Consider the following 21,841-nt stretch of genomic DNA (forward strand, 5'->3'; position numbering starts at 1 on the left):
ATTATCCCTAGAATCTCTCTGATGCCCAGATACAAGTCTTTCTTTGTGAAAAGAGCATGCATAAACCATCAAGGTTTTTCAAAATCTAAATACTGAGTATTTCAAGGTAAATATGTGCACCTAATTTTTTTCATTTATTTTTTACTTTAAAAATCTACCTGATTAACTCTACTTGCTGAACTATCATCTCCTTTTTTTTAGTAAGAAATTAACCTATGAGTTATGGCTTATGCATATCATTTTCAGGATTTTTACTAGTTTACAGCCTGGTTTTCAGTTTCCCCAGAAATGCCTGGAACCAATCACAAATAAAGGGAAACATCTGGAGGTAGAAATAGAGAAAGTTTGATTTGTGCCTTCTATTATTTTTAAGGTGTGTTCTAATCCAAAATTTTCTTTTTGTGATTGTTTATTAACCTAAATTAGAAAACACATTGAGAAGATGTAAAAGTTGCATGAAGCCCTGTGATCAGAATCAATAATCTCTATGCATTGGTCATTGCTGGGGCTGTCATTTAATTTTCACTTCAGGGAAAATTTAAGCTTTCATTCAGAAAAATACTTAGGCATATCACTATTTCCTGCTAATGTAGACAGGTGCCTAATTTACAGGATATCTTAGGACTACCCAGTTGCTCTAAACTGATCACAGGCTTAAATGCTTTGCTGAATAAACCCTTACCATTGAAATCAAACCATGGAAACAATTCAGCTGTACTGGCACCAAGCACACTTAACTATGCTATAATGAATAGGGAGTAGTAGTCGTAGCAATAACATGGGTACTTGAGGAATGGAAGACAGCTCAACAAGAAGTTCATGTATGTGTAGAATATTCTTCTATGTGAAAAAAGATGTATAAAATTCTACATAATGAGTAAAAATAGGATGTATTTTGTGTAAACTCTTCTCATGTACAAAGATGGAAGAGAGAGAAATTGTTAGTTTTCTGTAAGTATTCTGTTACTTATAGACTAGCAAGTTTCTACAGCAGCATTGTGAAAAATTTATCATGTGGCATGTTTTACTGTATTATTAATAAATGTATGCATAGAGATTAGCACCTGCCATTTAAGCACTTTGAATCATATTTGTTTGGACTTTTGCATGGCTTATATGTAATAACTCAGACTTTAACTTGTTCCTAGTGTGTGCCATGCCTATCTGACAGGATAGGAAATTCAGAAGACCTGTTTACTGCTGCTGTTTACTGGTATCTAGCCTCAGCTTGCTAACTTTAAATTGCTGTAAGTTCTGCGGAATGACTGTGTCCTCAAGTGACTGATATTTCATAAGAAGAGAACAGTGTTCCTTTTGTATTATTTTTTTCTTAGATCGCATTTCTTAGGGCAAAGCAAACTGTAAAGAGCCATGGTGTAATGCTTGTGTACACCTCAGAGATCCTCCCATATTTGCAAAATTCCTGCATGGCCGACTAAGCCAAATTTTACTATTTATTTGTAATATCAGACTGTATAGATTGGGAAAACAAGGCACAGGAGCATTAAGCATAGTGTATAATACAGATATCTCCTAAAATGGTCTACAATGGAATTCAGGATGAAATTAACTTTCAAAGTCTACAGCATCAATCCCTGTATTAGAGTTAGTCAGCCCAGATCCCCTCTGTAGTGGAAGGGCACTTTCGTGCCCACAATGCTCTGACTTATGTTACGCATATATTTTAGGACATAATGAATTGCACAGTTTAAACATCTAAATTTACTCAGACGAAGCCTGTCTGTGGTTTCTTAATGGTATAGTTTCCTGATAGACCTTCTGTTTTTTCTACCCATAGAGGTGTTTCTGGGCAGGCTTGAATGCTCCTCTTACAGTATTTCAGCTTCTGTTTGTGTGTGGCAGAAATAAGATCAACATTTGAGGTAGCAGAATAATAAGCAAGCCAAATGAAGAAAAGCCCCCACTTCACCTGGGATCAGAATGGCTCCCATTCTTTTGTCTGTGCTCCTTTTGCGTCGACTGTATCTGACTGTGCTCTTCTTGTTTCAAAGATATACCAGAATGTTTAAAGATGGGAATAAAAAGAGACAGGAATAAAAGACAGAAATAAAACACTCTGTGTTTCATGGTAGACAACATAAATAGGAAGCCAGGACTAAATGGGCTCACTTTTAGTTCATCGAGTGTACCACAGCTGGAGGAAACTGTACAATTGATATCTCATTCAGAAAGGTCTACAGCATAGGCTACCACATAACAAAATACTTCCAGCTCCTTAAAACTGGCTTACAACACGTGCTAAGAGAAAAAAAGCCATAACCATAGTGTGCCAGAGGACTAGAGAAGGTGAGATCAAGAATTTCACCAGTCTTTTGTTCCTACATGATGAGGTGGTTTGTCAAACAAAATTCACAGATGATCCTACAGTCAAACATGGCAGGATAAAAAAAAATCCCTAAACCATACCTGCCAGTCTGATCGAGGGAAAACAATTCCCAATAAAATAAAACCTGGCAATGGGTTTAACCTTGAGAATGTGAGCAGTGCCCCAATGCATACACACAGCTCTTTTGGTTTTACACGGAGTGCCCACTCCACATTCTGGCCTGGAGTGAGATCCCGTCCTGTACCTCTGAGAAGGTTACAAAAACACAAACCAAAAGCAAATCTTGAAGATTCTCCCTGCACCTTTCTGACATCTATGAAAGCCAGACAGTAGATAAATAATGCCTAAAGATGTTATGAGCCCACAGAGCTACAGGTTCCTTTCAAATCTGCTAGAGACACCAAAACATCAGACCCCCCCTCAGACTTCCAAGCCCCAGTCACTTCTGGCTGCGTGTTGTGATTGAGCTGCAATTACTGGAGACAGGGAGAATATTTGGGGAAGTATCATTACGTTTGTGCCCTGTTTTTCTGTTTGTTGCATAATCCTTTCCATATTATCAGTCTATATATTCCATATATATATTTTCATATTTTTGTAATACAGTCTTTCACTCGTTAATGTGTGTGGAAGACTATTCCAGCATTTTACAAGACCAGTCTCATATGGAATAGCTTAATTTCCAGTCTGAATTTATTTGTGACCAGTTTGTAACCATCTAATTATGCTAAACAGGAGTCTATGCTAAACAGGAGTTTTCCCATTGACTGTAATTGGATTGGGCCCCACACAAAGACAGCTGCTTTTATTACAGTGCAGAAAATAGTCAGGGACTGGGTGTTACTGCATAATGACAGCAGTAAATTATATTCCAAGGGCAAGATCACAAGCCGGTGTAAATCAATGTAACTCTACTGACTGTTCAAAAGTTATAGCACTCTGCACAAGCAGCTGGTTTGGCCCAACTATTTTCTCAGAAGGTTTTGAAGCTGGGCCTCCTACATAAATGCATGCTGCAGAATTACTTCCAACAACTCCTGCACCAAGCCGAAAACTTCTGATTGAACCTGGACTTACATTTTAGAAAGTCACCCAAATTTGATTTAGAGAGTGCATATCATGGAGAATCACACGCCCAGAAACATTTTTCAAAACCTGCTTACTTTCTTTGATAAAAAGAAAATCAAAACTTTTTTTTCCTAACAAGTCAGGTTCTGGCTAGCCTTCCTAACTCTTCTTTTCTATTAGATGTAAAAGCATCTTCTGTCTTCTTTCAGGCTTCCTATCCTTCTATTTATAGTTCTATTGCGACATCCTTTAATCCTTTCTGTGTAAAACTAGGTTGATTAAACTTTTTTTTGTCACTGTTCCCTGGTCTTCCCATTCAAGTTTTTTCTAAGCCATTCCTAATCGGTTGAACTCCACTGCACTGGTTGCTACTCAGGCAGGATAAAGATGTAGTTTCTGTGCAAAAATTTACAATCTTGGCAGTTTATCTAGAATTAGAACAGCCAAGGTTTGTCCATTTGGGAGGAAAAATTAAAACAACAAAACAACTGCATTAATGTTACTATGGCTTAGGGGACTTACAGAATATGATATATGTATGGCATTGATCTGTGAATTAGTCTCTCTTACTCTTTTGAGTATATAGACACAATTCACTGATTTCTCTGTATCAGGTGCGATTTTGAAAGACATGTAGCTTCAGTGCTGGAAGCAAGTTCTGAAAGAATAATCAACCTTGCTTTCCCTGCAGATAATATTAAAACTCATTAACTTCAAGTTAGGGAAAATAAAAAGCTGTGGTTTCCTGATCATAAAAAATACAAAATATATTACTCTGTTTGTTTGTGTAAAGGTGAAATGTTTTGTTGACTCCTTAACTAACTTCTACCATTGATATGTCTTTGAATGTGTTTTAAAGTTGTCTGGGCAGACAGTGCCCAACCAAATGACAGCTCTGTTTTTCAATAGTAATGCTTGGGAGTAATGGGAAGAGTGCTGTGGAAGTGTTAATACTTGCCTTCTTGTTTCAAAAAGACATTTTGGCCAGAAAGGCTTTACTAGCCTGAGAGTAATAGGAACTTTCAGTCTCAGAGCAAAACTAGCATAGTAAACGCAATCCAATATGTGTTCTGTGGTATAATGGCTTCAGTATTATGAATCATTTTGGAACATAGAGCAGGGATAAAACATGTAAAAAGTGCTAACAAATAAATACATTTACAGAGATGGAAATACGAAGAAATGTGGAAATATGGGCAAATATAAGGAGGACAATTAAACCAAAATACAGTCAATCAGTTCATTAAAATATAATAAGCAGTTAAAAAGCTTGTATTTATCTAGCACTGTGAGAATAATGTGTGAGCCCTGTTAACTTCAGTTGTCCAAATCAAGGAGGATCTGTCAAGGAGATTCTCATCAATCTCATATAATGACTACAGAAGCATTTTGCTGATCTGAGGGCACAGCTGGATTTTCATCCAACCCTTTCATTTGGAAGCTCTAATTTAACACTTAAAGGAAAACTCCTGTGTAGCTCTGTCAAACCTTGTCTGGATAAACATTTTTTTTTCCAGAAGACTTCTCTTGGTAAATAAAATTCCAAAATAAAAAAATATTACTAAAGCTATATCTACACACATTTCATTAATTCTATAGTACTGAAGGATGTATCCCACAGTGATGGTTTCAACAGGGTTTCAACCCTGGATAACTCAGCCTTGCAATGTTGCGTCATGAGATTTAAAGTGAGTTTAGTGTATATCTCATGAAAAAGTAAGAAAACGAAATTTGCTTCTACGATTAACAAGAGGGTAACAAAATTCCAGAAGTCAGTGTTAAAAACACTCAGACAAAGATCCTGAAACTGAAAGGTATCATTTTATTCATGGCAAGGGTTAAAGGATAAATAGGAGGAAGACAGAATGTTGATCTGTTGCACATTTTACAGGTCAGTGTACTAATGCAAAATATATGGTATAAACAAGAAAATTTGGGTATCTTAATACATGACCAAAATGATACTTTACTTTTTTAATAGACATAATGGAATAATTTCCATGATTGGAGGAGGAATGTAAGTTTATCGTGGAAGTATAGATGGAAGAAAAGAGGGAGGATGTGGCTTTGGTAGGATTTCATAGGATATAGACATATTTAAAGTCTCTTGAGAAGCAAAGATATAGACTGCTACCTAAAGATCTACCAGAGACTGCCAGACTAGAAAGATAAGGAGAAGGAGACTTTTCTGTGTGTGTGGGGGGGGAAAACTCAAACCCTGATAGCATCATTCACAGTGTGTGATTCTTAGCTTACTGAAGATTTGAATTAACTTTGGAAGGGAATACAGAAGGGTATTGACTGTATGATAAGTTCTCAAAATGTATGACCAACTTTTGATATACGGAGTGCAGAAAACCATAAAAAAGGACAATTTTTAGGTCTATCTCTAAGGATGGGATTTAGATATACCCAGAGAAATCTGGGAACAACTATTTAGCAGTTCTGTAAAAAGGTTTTAAGAGTTATAAGGAATCAGAAGTTGAACATGTGTTAAAAATACATTATCCTTCAAACGAAAAATCAAATACAGTACTGTAACATATATGCATTACCACATATGCAAGATGGGGGGAGGAATAGCCCCTTCCCCTCAACATTGGGCAGGCACTCTACTCCCTCCTCACCACTGGGTGGCCTTCAGCTTGTAAGTGCTTGCTGAGGTCCCTGCTCTTCAAGAAAACGTGGAGCAATTAAGAAGGTCTGAAGAAGGATGATCAGATGTCTAAAAAATATGATATAAGAGGCAATATTGATAGAACTGTCATATTTTAGGCTAAAAAGGAAAAGGCGAGGAGGGCAAGGCAGAAAGATGGTACCAGTCTTCAGTTATATAAAAGATTTTTGGAGAAAAGAAAAAAGAGGGAATAATCAGTTTTGTATCAGAGTGGCTAGGACAGGAAGTAATGTAATGGAACTGCATAAAATCAGGTCTGTCATTAGCTAAACCTTCCTACTAATAATGATCACCAACAATGGGAATAGATGATCTAGAAGGGTTATGGAGTTCCCATCACTTGAGGGTCTTTTAGAACAAGCCAGTCATGTACCTACCAAAGACGAGATGTATAATACATAGGAAGGGATGAAATAACTGATTTCTTAATTTTTTTTCCAGTCCTAATTCCATGTTGCTTATTCCTAACTTTGAAAGTAATAATTTCCAGGACATGAGGTTATAGAAAGGAAGAAAATGTACAGGAGGAAATGTATTCTGCACAAAAATCAGAAGAGACATAGTCCAGATAAATTGCTTATTTTCTTCAGCTTAAGTCTGCCATAAGATATATGTCTTTATTTAGGTAAACTTCCAACAACATTTCTATATACTGATCTGTGTAATATCTAGTGTTTCATAATCTTCGGTTTGCAGATTTAAGTTACTGAGGACTATCTGTGCCTCAGTACCAAGTTCAGCATGTTCATACCTTTGCAAAAGAAATACTTCATATTAATTTTAGGAATATTTAGTGCTGCATCACCATTAAGATTTTATATTCTCCATTAATTTTATGGACACCTTTATTCTATGGGTTTCATTTCCAGACCCTGAAGAGATGATTAGCAGTTATTGGATTATTTTCTTTCTAGGTGTAATCTCCATTTGTCTTCTGTGTATTCATATTACATCCTCAAAATTTTGTGGTGGGATGTAAAGAAACGTTCCTCTTATCATAAAATAAAATTAGGAGACATCAAATAATGATATTTGTTTATCTTTGCCCTTGAACTAGGCTGCAGTTTGTTCAGTCATGCCACACCTGACATTATCTATTCATTTGAAATACTTAAATTTGGGTGCTAGAGAGATTATAGAGGCCAATGCTTTTGTTTAGATTAGGATGCAGTATGAAATAATTTTTATATTAAGTGAAATGTTTGAAACATTTCCAAAGTTTCTTATTCTTCACCGGGACAAAACTTAAGCCTTTTCAAACTATTATTCTTCCACTTTGAAAAGCATAAAAACTCTGAATAGCTTGGTGGAAGACAGATCATTAGAGGTATAGGTTATACAAATCCAAGTCACTGCTTATCTGTCCTTCACTTCCCAGATAAATATCCTCAGCAGCAGGCTGTCAGCTATTCAGAAGCAGTGCTTTCCTATGCTATCTTTGTGGCATTGTCCAACACTGTTTAAAGAAGTCACAATGTTTTGGAACTGAAGCTTGAACCTAAGTGTCTTACCTCCTAGTACTTAAACTGACTGATCCTTGTGTAGTCTGAAATGGCAACATATCATTTTTTTTAAACATACATTCCAACTAGATACAGGGAGATGTTCATGAAAAAGTTATATTCCCACAAAAAGAGTTGTATCTTGATAAATCAGCATTTTCTGGACAAGAATTGTTTTGTCAAAAATTTATAACCAAATTCACTTAAGACACACAGAGAGGAATCAGAAGACAATGCAAGGGGACATATCTCTAACAACTTCAGTGAAACCACATTTATTTATTGAAAGTAAGAATCTGGTTCATACTCAGGGGCTCAGTCAATATGTGAAAGGAGTTTGGTGAGTATTTAATATTTTTCTTGTAGTTTTTTCTGTTGGGGTTCTTTTATTTAGCTGCATCAAGATTTGGTTGTTTATAGCTGTTGTATATTTATAAGTTCCTGGATTGAAGGTATAAAGTGTAAATCCTTAGGTAGGTCTTCTTACACATAGCACATTTCTCTCTCTTTTTCACATCACAAAAATAGAATTCAAAATACAGTATTTTAAACAGGTCTGAAATACCAAAATAAAACTATAATTTAGTTTTAAATTAAAACTGTAATAAAAACCTATCAAAGTTAAAAAAAAAAAAACCCTCCCTCTTCAATATTCTGTCTTTGTTAGAGTAGAACATGTATCTGGACCCTCTTTGCTTCATGTTATCTGACCTGTTGTCCTGCCTGTTTGTCATTTTGGACCTTCCAGTGACTTTAGACAGTTGAATTACACAGGCTTAGGTTTCTTCCAGGAGACCTATATTGTTATAATTTTGTATGGATGACATAAATATTTTTGATGGAAATTTTGATCAGAACACATGGGCAGAGGAAAGAATCCTAGAAGAATAAAATTCTCTCATCTTTAGCTCTTATTTTCACAGCCATGACTGCAATCTAATTGTAAAACATATTTTTAAAGCAAATGTTTTGCAATTTCACAATGCATTTTAAGAACATGCATTTAAACTGAGAACATGCTTGAAAGACCTCATGCACGCAGGGATGTTACTTGAGCAATAGAGATTCTATCCTGAAGGGTTTTTTCACATGAATTGCTCAGTAATTACATTTCAAAACTGTATTGATTTCTTATATGTCAATACTTATTAGAGATTAAATGTCAGGCTCCAATTCCTGCCAGCTAGGTAAGTATCCAAAATTTGACCTCTTCTGAGAAGCTGTTTTTTTTAGGCAGCCCTGTTTTAAGGATTCTTTCTCTTTCTTTTAGAATGCTCTTTCTGTTCTCTTTCTCCCTCTCTCTCCCTTTCTCTGGCTATTGGTTTTCTTTTTCCTTCATCGTCACTCCTTTGCAGTGTTCCTTAGAAATGATTCAGTGAAGCAGCACTGGCCCCCTTGTACGAAATTCTGAGTATACATTGAGAATTTATCTTACTTCTGCTACGTGTTATAATTACAAGTTCCAATCAAAGTACATCTTTTGAGTTACAAGTTTGTGTCATTGCTTTAGTAGAAATGCAAATGTTATGTATTTAACATGCAAATGAAGTGAAATAAATATAATGCATGAAGTCTGTATTCCATCTCAGAAGTAATTGTACTGTGTAATAAGAATTCGGCAGCCAGGTTTGACAAGAGAGAAGGCACAACAATTTTTATTTACTGCAAGAGCACTCATCTCTGTCTGACCTCTCCAGATTCTGGTGACTTTTAATGTATATTTGGCACTCTGATTTCTATATGTGACTACGGTTGCATCTGTATTGCTTCTGCATTATCTCACTGGCATAGTCACAATCATCTTCACAACTTGATGCCTCTGCATGTAGTAGTGCCTGTCTATTTGTATTTAAGAACCATAGCATGATCATAAGTCAGAACAAAGGTCTATTGTCTAGTAGAGGATGCTTTGGGAAAGAGTATGAGAAATAGGGCACTGATAAAATAATCCTTTACTTGGTATCTCTCTGAGCTTCTGATGCATTAGAAACTAGGAGGTGGCTGCATTGGGATGATTATGTTTAAGAAGCACCTACAGAGCTGTCCTCCAGGATTTGCTTTTAGAACATGGTTGTACTTTTGGCCCCCAAAATATGCCGTGGCAATGGGTTCCACAACTTAACTCTGCTTTCTGTAAAATGTTTTCCTTTTATTTGTTTTGTACCTCATGTGTGACAATTTTATTGTCCCCCCAAATAAATATTTTTTCCCTATTCACCTTTTAAAAGCCAGTTTTAATTTTATAGATTTTTGTCATTCTACATCTACCTTCTTTTTTCTATTTACTTATTTTTTTCCAAATGACAGAGTTCTAGTTTGTTTAGAGTGGTTAAGTCATTCCAACCTTCTCATCAGCCTTTCATGAACTTTTTCAAGATTTCTATTTCATAAGATGGGGGCCATAACTTCAGACAGATTTTAAATGTGGAATTTCTTTGAATGCATATCAGCATGACTATACTAATTTGATGCAACCTTTACCATCTACATGACTTGTGATGTAGTGCAGCTGATGTACCTGATGTGTTTGAAAATAAATTATCAGGAAGAGAGGAAAAGAAGGCATAGATTAGAAAGGAGAAATAGGTCATAAAAATTGAGAATTACTTATTTGATAAAGATTCTGTGAAGCTTAAGATATATGTGTTAAAAACAAAACTCCTACTGAAACTCCTACTATCTGAAAGAAGACAATCAAAGTGAAGGGTATGATCATTTTACAATGGTACAAGCAATAAATAATTTTATATATATATTTATTTCTTAGGAGTGAACTCTTAAAAGCTATCTGCTGCTTCAGAGGAGGCTAGAGGAACTATTTCATTGCAGTAATGTAATTAGAAATTTCATAAGCAATCAAGCAGCCAAATTCTGCACCAGCTGTAACCAAGTAAAACAAAAAAGTGACAAGTGGACCAGCAAGTAATGAATTACAATAACGCAGGTGAGAAATAAAAGAGCAATGTATGAGTTCTTTGGTGTTCCCAGGAGAAGAAATGCCTATATGCTGGAAATGATCCTAGGACAGTAATAAAATGGCTTTGTAACTTGATTAATATAGACATCAAAACCATACCTTGGAATAAAACCTAATTTCTTGTGAGAAGTGACTTCTGGATGACATAGATGTGTCAGAGAGAACAATCTAGAACCTAGTAATGATACAACCTCAGTGTTTTGGAAACCTGATGAGTAATAATTTTTTTCTGTCTACACTTAGTTTAAGAGAATTGAGTGTCATCCAGACCTGCATATCATAGTACTGTTTGAAGAAAGTGGAGTTCCAGATGCAGCTCACCTAACTTCAGCCATCTGAAACATGAGCTGGATTGGAGCATATTGCCCTAAATTACCTGTTACAGCACTGTCCTCTCTGTGCTGTGGGGGAAGGAGATGCCTCACTTTGAGATGACTGAAATTAAGTGAGACAAAGTGCACCAAGAGAGTCTTAGGATCTGTAGAGAACAAATAATAAATGTGTGTACTACTTTGGCATAATGAAAGCTGAAGATAATCAGTCCAACAACATGACAGAAGTGAATGATCTGGATGTGAAAGCAAAATAATATTCATTTCTGAAAACATCCTTTCTTTAAAAATATCTATTTATCAGCTGAAATAGGTCCTCCAGGACAATTATGAAAGACAGCCCAAAGTATGGGTGGATGAGTACCACTATCTGATATTTTTAATTAAGAGATCTCTCAACAGCTACTCTTGGCAAACCTGTTTAGGAAATTTCCATTTTGCATTGACTTCACAGGTCAAGTCCTGACCGTCCTAGGGGAAAAAAAAGTGTTCAGACATGGAAATATTGAACGATATTCGTGTTTCAGTTTTCAAAAGAATCAGAGAAACTAAAAGAGCAAAATCATCAAACTGCAGTCCCTGAAAATGCAAAAGGAGCTTCGTGGCATCTTTGAGCATCGCTCTGGAGCCGTTCTATGTCAGATAAGGAGCTCTGTATGAGATGTGCAGCAATAACTCTGCATTACCCATTTCTCTGAATGTCTGAACATTTTTTTTTTTTTGACAAGTATGTATGGCTGTCTATATGTGTTTTTGTGCATGTGTTTGCAATGCTTGAGCTTGCATGCAGTAAGGATTTTCGTACTATCTATATAACTTACATCATTAAAAGCATTAATGGGTAAAGGAAAATACACTACGGCAGTTGCTGTGCTGGTTTGTCAATATAGATCATACATGATAAGGAATGACACATATAAGGGAGAAAAACAAAAATACCAAGACATATACACTGGGAGATGGGAAACCAATAAAAAAGAGACAAGAAATGCCCTGAGCAGTGGGGTCAAAGGAAGTGTTAAATACTTAATCAAGCCTTAATGCATATGTCCTCTGATTCAGCCTTCCAGTGCCGCTCTTTTGGCTAAAGCTCAAATTTCTTTTATTCTGGTTGTAGCACATGTTGATTTGGAACTGGTATGCTTTCAAAAGATCCTTCATTTCCTAGGGTATAATCTTAGTCACAAGTAGATAAATATTGCGGTAAGTTGTTAAGAATAAGTGTCATTCTGAAGAGATAAAAATGTTACAAGGGGGACTTTTTTCAAGAATGGAAATGTTTCTGTACCACATCACTTTGACGTGCTCCAGCAAGAAGGGTACAACAATGCTGGGACTGGATTCAAAACAAAGCAGCCACATCTGGTCTCTTTAAAGAGCCAGACATTTTTATATGTGAAGCTTCTCCCTTTTGTACAAATGCTGGGCTCAACCCTTAATTCCAGACTTCTCACCCTCTCCTCTTTAGGTGTGAAATAACATAAAGAGATTGGCTATTGCTGGTTATCTACAGAAGGTAGTTTATTTTAGCTGTTCATTTAATTCACGGTGACTGAAATTCACTCTCGTGAATTAAAACCTTGGTATGAGGGTGATCTGCACTCAGACTGCTGATCAAGGCAATGTCCACATGGAATTAATATGTAATGAAAGTGTTCTTAATGATGATATTTGCCATGGCTGATCCAGGATTACGTCCACCAAGGCAAATTCTAGCACAAGCTCTTTCCCTCAAATTCTGTCTTCAAAGAGTCCTAAGAGGATGCATATGTTAATGTAAACCTCTAAATATTTTCAGTCTAAAAATATCTGACCCATATACTACATATAATATATATTCTTTGTATGTGTATTAAAGTAAATGTATATGTGCATATGTGTTATGTCTGTCCAGACATTTTTTGGGCATGCTGAAAATGTAGACTATATACATAGGAAAAGACACACACAAAAAAATAGTAGAAAGCCCTTGGTAGGTTTTCTAGCTCTCTTTATTTCTACATTTTGCAGACTCGTTTCCTCTAGGGTGTTTACTACCATTTCTGTAGCTTATTTTGAAACCAAAAGGAGCTAAGCTTATACAACTTTCAGTAGAGACATGTTGCATTCACCCAAGCTGATTCCAGGATTTTGTACCAGCAGAAAACTGGCCTCAAAATTCAGTCTGCAATTTCCCTTGCCTACCTTTTCCTGTTTTCCTCTCTCATAATGACCATAACAGCTTAAATTCTGTATATTGATATTTTAAACTATTAATACCTAAGTGTGGTCAAGAATTGCACTTTTCAGTGTGGGTGGTGTTGTTCAGTTACATAGTGGGGAAAAACTGTTTTGAAGTTACTGGCTTGGACCTGTTTTGACCATTTCTTTTAGCTCTTTAAATGTATCTTGCTTGCCTACCGAGAATAAGTTTGTTATATAATATATTTTTAATAAAGTTGCTTCAAGCACTGTAGCTCAGAGCAGCTAATTTGCAAGTCCTGTTTCAGAGAGAAAAACAGTACCAACTAAGTAGAGAGGAACCTGTCATCTATAATGTATATTAAAAATATAATAAATTCAATTAAAATAAGGTGGGATCAGATCTATTTAATATCAGGAATTCTTGACTTGTTTAAAAGCTTAAGCTGTACATACTAAATGTTCTTTTAAAAGGTGTGTCATTACTGTATGATATTCATTTTCCGACATTAATTGATCCAGACTAAGTGCCTTCTGCCAAATTTCAGTTTGAGAGGTAGTGCCTTGTTAATTTACTAATTTACTACAAAACATCAAAAAAGCCCAGCAGGCTACTAAAAGTGATGATCAGTCACATCTAATCCTAGATTATGAATTTGATTTTATTTCCCCCACCCACACACTTTTATTTAATTTATTGAATGAGCTGCAATGTGGGAAGCGCCTGGAACATTTCTTAATGTACACACAAAAAGTATTTTAACCTTTCAGTGCATCGTCTAATCTAAGCTGCAGACCCAGTTACGTTTCGGTCATAGCCAGGAAAACATCTTGGGAAGCAACAAGCAGAATAATGCCATCATGCATGCAGAAGGACTATAGCTGCTAGAGAGGAAACAGTCTCAGCAGTTTCTCTTCTAGGCTAAAAGTCTGCTTATCGCATTCCAAAAAGTGTTTTTAATCCCATTTCCAAGACCTCAAAGTAAATGTTTATTTCAAAACTGATGATAACAGATAGTGAACACTGTGGCATAATAAAGACATTTTTAATGTACTGGTTGACAAGACAGCTACGAATTGCCTCCCAGAGTACATATCAGATGAATGAAAAAGCTAGCAGTTAAAGCATTAAAATAGCTATCACAATTTTGAGCCATACACCCATATGACTGGTTAACGATAATCTAAACCATTGCAGTGAGTCATCACTGCTAAAACTCTGAATGTTTCAAGGGATGATATGATGATAGGGATGATCACTCAATGATATTGAGTGATAATAAAATCAATAAGTCATGAAAAAATAAGTGATGACACAAACAGAAGTCTTTTATTTAGGTGACCATAGTTTTAATTGACTATTACATTTTTTACTTCAGATTTGAACTTACCCCTTTCTGGCAAACGCTCCATTTTTGAAAAACTGAGGATCGCACTGTCGAGTAATGCACTGCCCATACCTATATGTAGTCCAGATAAGTATGAAATAGCTTATCGAAACAGATAAAGCTAGGAAGAATTGAGGAAAATGGTGGAAAAGGGGCAAAATGTTGTCATGCCTTACAGAACAAATAACCAATAGAACATATAAGTAACTAAATGTTGCTGCTTGTCAAAAACCATGTCATACGAACACAGATTTCGTAATTGAACTTTGAGCATTATAGAAATCTTAATACATTGCTTTTTAGATGATCCACAGCAGGAACATAAGTCTAGAAGGATCTCTTGTGTCAATGTGTCTTGTCTTCTTTTATTACAAACATAATATATTCCTTAATTTAGGCTGATCATGATCCTTTTTAAGGTTAGCTAATTTTTTGCCTTATCCTCTTGAAAGGCTGTTCCAAGATCTTTCTTGTTTGATGATTAGAAACTTCCTTCCAGTGTTTTCTGACTAAAGATCATAAAGAAAAGAATCATCATTTGATTTCAAAATTATACATGATGCATGGATTACTCTGGAACTGAAAGAATGTAACATTATTTCATTTTCTTGGGTGAAATAGGGAGAAATATACTAAAATCTTTTTTCTGACTCAGAAATTAGTTGTGGGGGCCAAAAATAGACCCATGGAACCGCAGACGACAGAAAGCGGTCAAATCTGAAAAAATACCTCAGTTCTCCCTTCAGATCTGTGAAACTAGGTGGAATTAGGGTGAATTTCAGCTGCAAGATGCTGTATCATGACTCTGTGAAATGTACTGTTTGAAGGAATTTGCCTATATCATGGAAAAGGAAGATCAAACCATCAATGAATATTTTATACAGATCAATAAAGTTTGCTCATACATGCTCAGGAGCACTTTTGTCTGAGGTGTTCCAATGAGCCTTACAGCCAAAATTCTCACCTATGAATATATATATATATATATGTAAGGAGAGAGAGTTCCTAACGTATACATCTTAGATGTGGTGACATATATACACACAAATATAAACACACATGCATGGCATAGATTTATTCATATGTGGCACCCAAAGTGTGCAGAGAACAGAGCGGTAAGCTCAGTGTCCATTAGTAGGCTATTCATACACAACTCACATTCATTTCACCATTGTGCCTTTGACTGCCTAAGAAGCACACTAGCAGCCTACTAATTCATGCCCTAGCATGTCTTATTCTTGTCTGTATATGCAATAAATTTTACTTTAAAAACATCTTGTATTTAGAAAAGAGTGGTATAGAATGAATACTTTCTAGAGGAAAAACATGCAGATGAACATTCCTGTAGACTGTCTGTGACTGTGACCCTGAACATTTGTAGACATATGCTTAGTTTTATTATAGTATGTCTTTTATTTTTAGGTTTTATTGTGACTACTCTTTTGGCACTGTTCTGAGACAAAAAAGGGTTTTCAACAAAATTATTTTTTGTTGAAAGGTATCTATTTTCTTCAGGAAAAGTCATATTTTCCTGCCAGAAATTCAAATAACCAAGACTATGACTTTAACTGTGTAACACCATTGCAGGATCTCTTGGAAAGTTTATCCATGCTTCTCTTCTCCTCCCTGCTTCGCATCATCATGCCACCACAGCTCTGATAATACACTCGATGCAGACACTTGCAGTTCATTTCAGCAGCTTGCTAAATAAAAAAGCCTTGGTGCACCGCTGGAGCTGTTGGGTTGCTGGGGGGGGGGGGGGGGAGGGGTTGGCAGTTAAGGGCAATCAGGGTGAGACAACCAAAACGTACATCTATCAGACAAGAAAGCAGTATTTCTGAAAATGGCTTGATATTTACCTGAAAAATTCCCCTTTCTTTGCCATTTTTTAACTGAAAACCATGTAATCTATGTGTGTAGTAGAAAAGACAGAGAAGGGAAAAGATTCTTAAATAGCCTGCTTACAATGGTACACTCATCATAGTTAAAGACCCTGCTTTTGTGGAATCTAAGCCTAAATGTCCATCTCTTATACTCATTACCTGGGGGACTGCACTTAATGCTCCACAGCTCTAGAGACATCTGTGAGTAATGTTGTTGGCAGTCTAACTCTCCAGAAGTTTCGCAGAGTGATCAAGAATGGTTTCTGTTAGCATTATTTGTTAGCATCTCATTTTTCTGTTTTTATTGCAGAGCTGGTCTTACATCATGGCAAGCAGTGACTGTAGAGATTGCTAGTGAGGAACACTAGTGACTTAGTGGCACCAGCATCCTCCTTTAAGGTGAGTATAAAACTTTGGACCTTTACAGAATGAAGGAGTATGTTTAACTGTTCTGTACTTTTAAGTCCAAGTACAAAATGGGCTACTGAAGTGGTAAACACATTAGAGACTGCACTTACCTGTCTTAATTGTGGTATTTAATTGTATTCTCTTTCATGGCCTTATTTCTTAGCAATTTACAAATTTGTAATAATTGATAACTTATCAGCCTTTAGTAAACCCTCTATGCATTCATCTCTCTCTCACTCATACATAATTTTTTCTTGCTAAGTCCCCTGTGTTTTATCTGAGAGTTGCCTTATTTATTGTGAGCCAATAATGCATTGAATTGTGTGTGCACTGGCATATTATCTTGTTGAACTATTCAATTAAATATGATAATGTTGAACACACTAACATAGTTAAACACTCAGGTGAATGAGCAATTCACTGTGAAGTGCAGAAATATTTAAAGTCATCTGCATGCCTTCAAGCAATCTATTTTATGTAAAAGAACACTTCAGGATTTGGAGAATGTTATATGCCTGAAAAGACAAAAATATGGCAACTTTCAAAACACAGCTCTCAGCTGAAAATTGTGGCTCTTTCAAAGATCCAGACTCAAAAAATAAAGGATGGAAGTGAAGCATACTACTTTATTGTGTGAGTAATATGCAAAAAAGTAAGATTTTTACACTCCCTCTTGAAATTATAATATGAAATAGCAACAGCATTTTGACCAATAAATCTTTTCATTTTAGAGTAAAGTTACACTCGATCTATCAGACCTGACTATATTTCTGGACAATACTCCATTGCACAGCGCTGAGAGGTATTCTATGAGATAATGTAAAACAAAAATGTCCCTAGGAAAAATTTCAGCTTCATGTTCTAAGCCAACCTAATTCTGCACTGTAGACAAGACCTGCGAAACTTAATGAGAAACTAGTGTTACATGCTCAGTACATGGAGTTTCAAATGCTTATAACTAAATCACATCAAAACCAATTTTCTCCAGAACACTCAAAAACACTTCTCCTTAGTGTTGTTTTCCTGCCAAATTTAAACTTTCATCCCCCAGCTGTTTTGGCTGTACGGTGATTACCAAAAAAAAGTCATGGTAATTGTTTACTGTCAGGAGTGTCTTTTCTCAGTTTTCACATGCTTGAAAAGGGTAATCTTCTTTCTTCTTCAAACTTTACATGAGAATAAGAAAGCTATAGGCAAAGTCAAACAAACAAAAAATCTCAAAAAAAATTCCAATCCATCTTGGCCAAAGGTAAAAGTTTGAAAATTTCAGCCGGAGATTTGAAAGATTCAAGATTTATTGAATGCTGGATGTCATCAGGTTAGAATACAAACCATTATTCAATTTGATACTCAGCTATTACTTCTATTGCTATTGATTATTTTACTACCAGAGAAGTGCTGGATGGAGTTCAGTTGGCAGATGCTCACCAGACGCTCTAGTTATAATGAAACCAAAGTCCCTGGCCCCTGATTTTTGTTCTGTAAGAAAGGGTAAGGTATCCCAAAGAGCATGCGTGGCTTCAGCACTGATTTAAAAATGAGACACAGGTTCTAATTTAAATTAAATCTATGAGGAAAAAATATTCAAACTTAACTCTCAAATCATACTTACTTAATGGTGCAAAGTCCATGATCATTTTATGACTTTTCTGAGATGTCAAGGAAATTTGTACTTTTAAGATAAAATATGAAAGGAAACATGTATCTGACTAAATATTTCTGGAATGCTTTGTCCTAACCCCAAATTCTGGTGGGTTCGCTGGAGCCCCTCAAGTATCTTCAGCCAAGGTGGAAGCTAGGAGTTACGTCTGGCTCTGTTCGCCATATCCTGTCAGTTATTCCCCAACAGAGGATACTTTCAAACATTTTAGATACAGGGTAAGAGATCTTCATGTTCATCCAGCATTTCAAGTCAAGCTCATGACAAAGAAAAAGAACTTAACCCTAGCGCATACATTTTCTAAACCCCTAAAAGTAGACATATCCAGTTTCCTCCTTTCTGTGTACAGGATGGAAAACATTTTCTCTGTTATTGCTATAATATAACCCACTTTTTGACCATTTGGCCGCTTATTAGCATTTCTGTGACACTGAAGCCCTTTCTCCACTCCATATTCAACAACCCTTGTTCCCATGTAATCTTTCTTAGTAACACGAAACCTGGAAGGAACTTGGGGCTAAGCGTTTGCACTTGCTGTAAGTTGAAGGTTATGCTAATCTGCAGGAATATGCTGACATAATTCGCTTCACATATAACCCCTGCATAAGTATGATGGAAAAAAGTATTCTCATAAATACGTGCTGAAACGAAAAAAGCAAATTTGCAAACAATCTTGGGAACATGATGCTTTCCTGAGGAGCTGGGGAAAAAAAACAAAACAAATGAGTTAACCAAAAGATTGCATAACTAAATGATTCATACAATACAGATCATGTCAACAAAGACTGTGCTTGTAAAATGAAAAGGTATTTTAATTCATGTTCTGTACACTCAACTAAGATTATATGGAAATCATAAGCAGCAAAGCTCTTACTATTGCAGTTTATTATTTGTAATATCATAGTGCCCAGCAGCCCCAGTCACGGAGTAAAAACCCATTGTGCAGTGTTGTGCAGACAGAGAACAAAAAGATAGTTTTGTGCTGCCTCTGATAAATTGATGTTCTTGAAGTATGGCTAGATAGCAACAGATTAAAATACTCTCACTTTTAGGAAAGGTGTATTACAAAATTACCTCAGACAGCAAACTTGGAGTTACTATATTCAATCAAATCAAGAGTTCAGGAGCTTGTTTCTGAGAATAGCATTACAAGCCTTAACAAAGGGTGTAAAAACAAAACCCTCCAAATTTCATTAGGAAATGAATAGCTAGGCATTATTTCCCATCTGCTTATCTTATTTCCATGTTCACTTCTTCTGACATACTCTTAGTAATTTAACGCTAGCACATTCAGTTCTGTGCTGTTATTTTACCTAGTGTTGCTTTTTCCTTTTAGCTAACACTTGTATTTAATCTGCTTGGCCTGAGGGTCTAGTGGCACTGAGGCTAACTGTATGCCTTGAAAAAGGATTGAGCAGGATATACAGGTGAGTGAACAAGAGACATGGGGAGAGATTTAAGTGACAGGCCTCAATTTCATTAGTTTACCATTTAAGGAGGAATATTATAAGCTACCACTGGCAGCAGTTTACCAAGCATTTGCCTAGAGACTAGTGCAGAGTTAGGGGTTCCTGCCATGGTAGACCTGTGACAAATTTCTGTGAGCTCCTTCTGCAGTTTCCAGCTTAAATTTGCGTCCTCATGCCATATCTCTCCTCATATGGGAGAGGAGGTAGAAAAAGGTGACCAAGGGTGGATTCCAGATCTTCTTTTCTCCATGTCATTTTGGTTTACATTATTTTATTTTTTTTAATAATGACACTCCAGAAGGGAATTGTGCTAGGGTAGGGATAAGACAGACAAGGCACAGCAATGTGATATTCTTCCAGGGCACTTGAACTTTGCTTGTAAACACACCGGCTTATTCAGAGCTGACTCTGTTGTCTTTGCACAGTGCTCCATTGGTCAGCATAGACATAGCTAAAACCACGAGGAGATTTCCAAAGGCAAAAATGCCTGTTTTGTTACCCAGTGCTCTTTGACTTTCAAAGAGCAAGGTCGTCAGCTGAGATTTGTGCCCTCAAGAATCTGCACCTTAGGCCTATGAGAGACTGAGTCAAAATGTCTTATGTTTCGAAGGTATTTAGACACTCTTGAAAATATTATCTTTAAGCTTTAAGATAATAGCTTGTTACGCTATGTTAAAATTAAACATACTGTCTTACAAGTAAGTTTAGCAAATACTCTGATGAGGGAGGACGTAAATCCATGGATGAAAAAAAAGACAATTTTAAGTTCATTAGGAATTTAAAATGAAAGAAACCATTTTATTCTGTTTTAAGTGCAGGTAACATTTTTGTTCTTGCGGCACATTGCATAAAATGTTAGTACAAGAATGGTTATTTGGATGTGATCTTCCTCACTGGAACTTCAGAAAGGTCCAGTTCTTCGTCTGCTGTTGATTAGCACAGAATATAGTTTTCTGTTTGATGAGGGACTATAATTTCAGGTTTACAGACTGTTTTCCCAGTCTGTTGCAAGCGACTATTGCCTGTCAAAAACAAAGACAGATGTTATATAGAAGGACCCAGAATTAAATCCAACAGCTATGCAAATACAGTTTGATAGGAAACAGTTTTCAGCTTCTTTTGTCCTGTTTTTCTCTTTTCTTTTTTCTGTACTCCATGCTGCAGTGTTGGCTCTTGGATAGCTAGATGCAAAACGAGACTGACATGTTGGACACATGGATATCAAGGATGTGGTTTCCCTAGCAACAGTAACCACATAAAAGGTCTCAGAACTTACTCATGGGACATTTCAGTTTTTCACATAAAATGAATGCTGGTGGTGAATATGATTGGTTCAATAGAAGTACAGTGAAAGTATCACAGAACTGTAAGGTAATAAAGTCTCAGACTCCTGTATTTTCTGAGACTAGATACCATGCAAGGATTTTGTTTTTATATCATGGGAAAGAAAATCTTGAATCTAGTCGCCTACAGAACATGAGGGGCATTAAATCCAGACTCATTTTTTTCTGCTTAGAAAAGTTTCTAATTTATTTAAAATTAGACTTAGCTAAAATTACTAAGAGATGATCTATGTCAAAAACAAGTGAAACAAGTGAATCAGCATCAAAATCCTCATGCTCCAGTCCACCGGCTCAGCTTAAAGCATAAGATAAAAGGTACATGTATTTCAAAATTTTGGTCTAGACTTGTTTCAGTTTTTGCAACATTAAGCTGTTCTTCATTTTGTCTATAAATATAGCAGACAGACTTGCTAAAGGCAAAACTGTTGATGGCAGAGCCATGTAGGTTGGCCTCAGGAGCAGTATAGTTACAGAATGAGATCTGACACTGTGAGGAAAATTCGGAAGAGAAGGTATTTGAACTATATCCTGTAAAACTAAATAAACTTGGAGAGAGCATTGAGAAAAACCAGAAGCATATTGCAGACAGGCAACAGGACATGCTGT

This window comes from Dromaius novaehollandiae, chromosome 3 (genome assembly GCF_036370855.1).
Source record: "Dromaius novaehollandiae isolate bDroNov1 chromosome 3, bDroNov1.hap1, whole genome shotgun sequence".
Lineage (NCBI taxonomy): Eukaryota > Metazoa > Chordata > Aves > Casuariiformes > Dromaiidae > Dromaius > Dromaius novaehollandiae.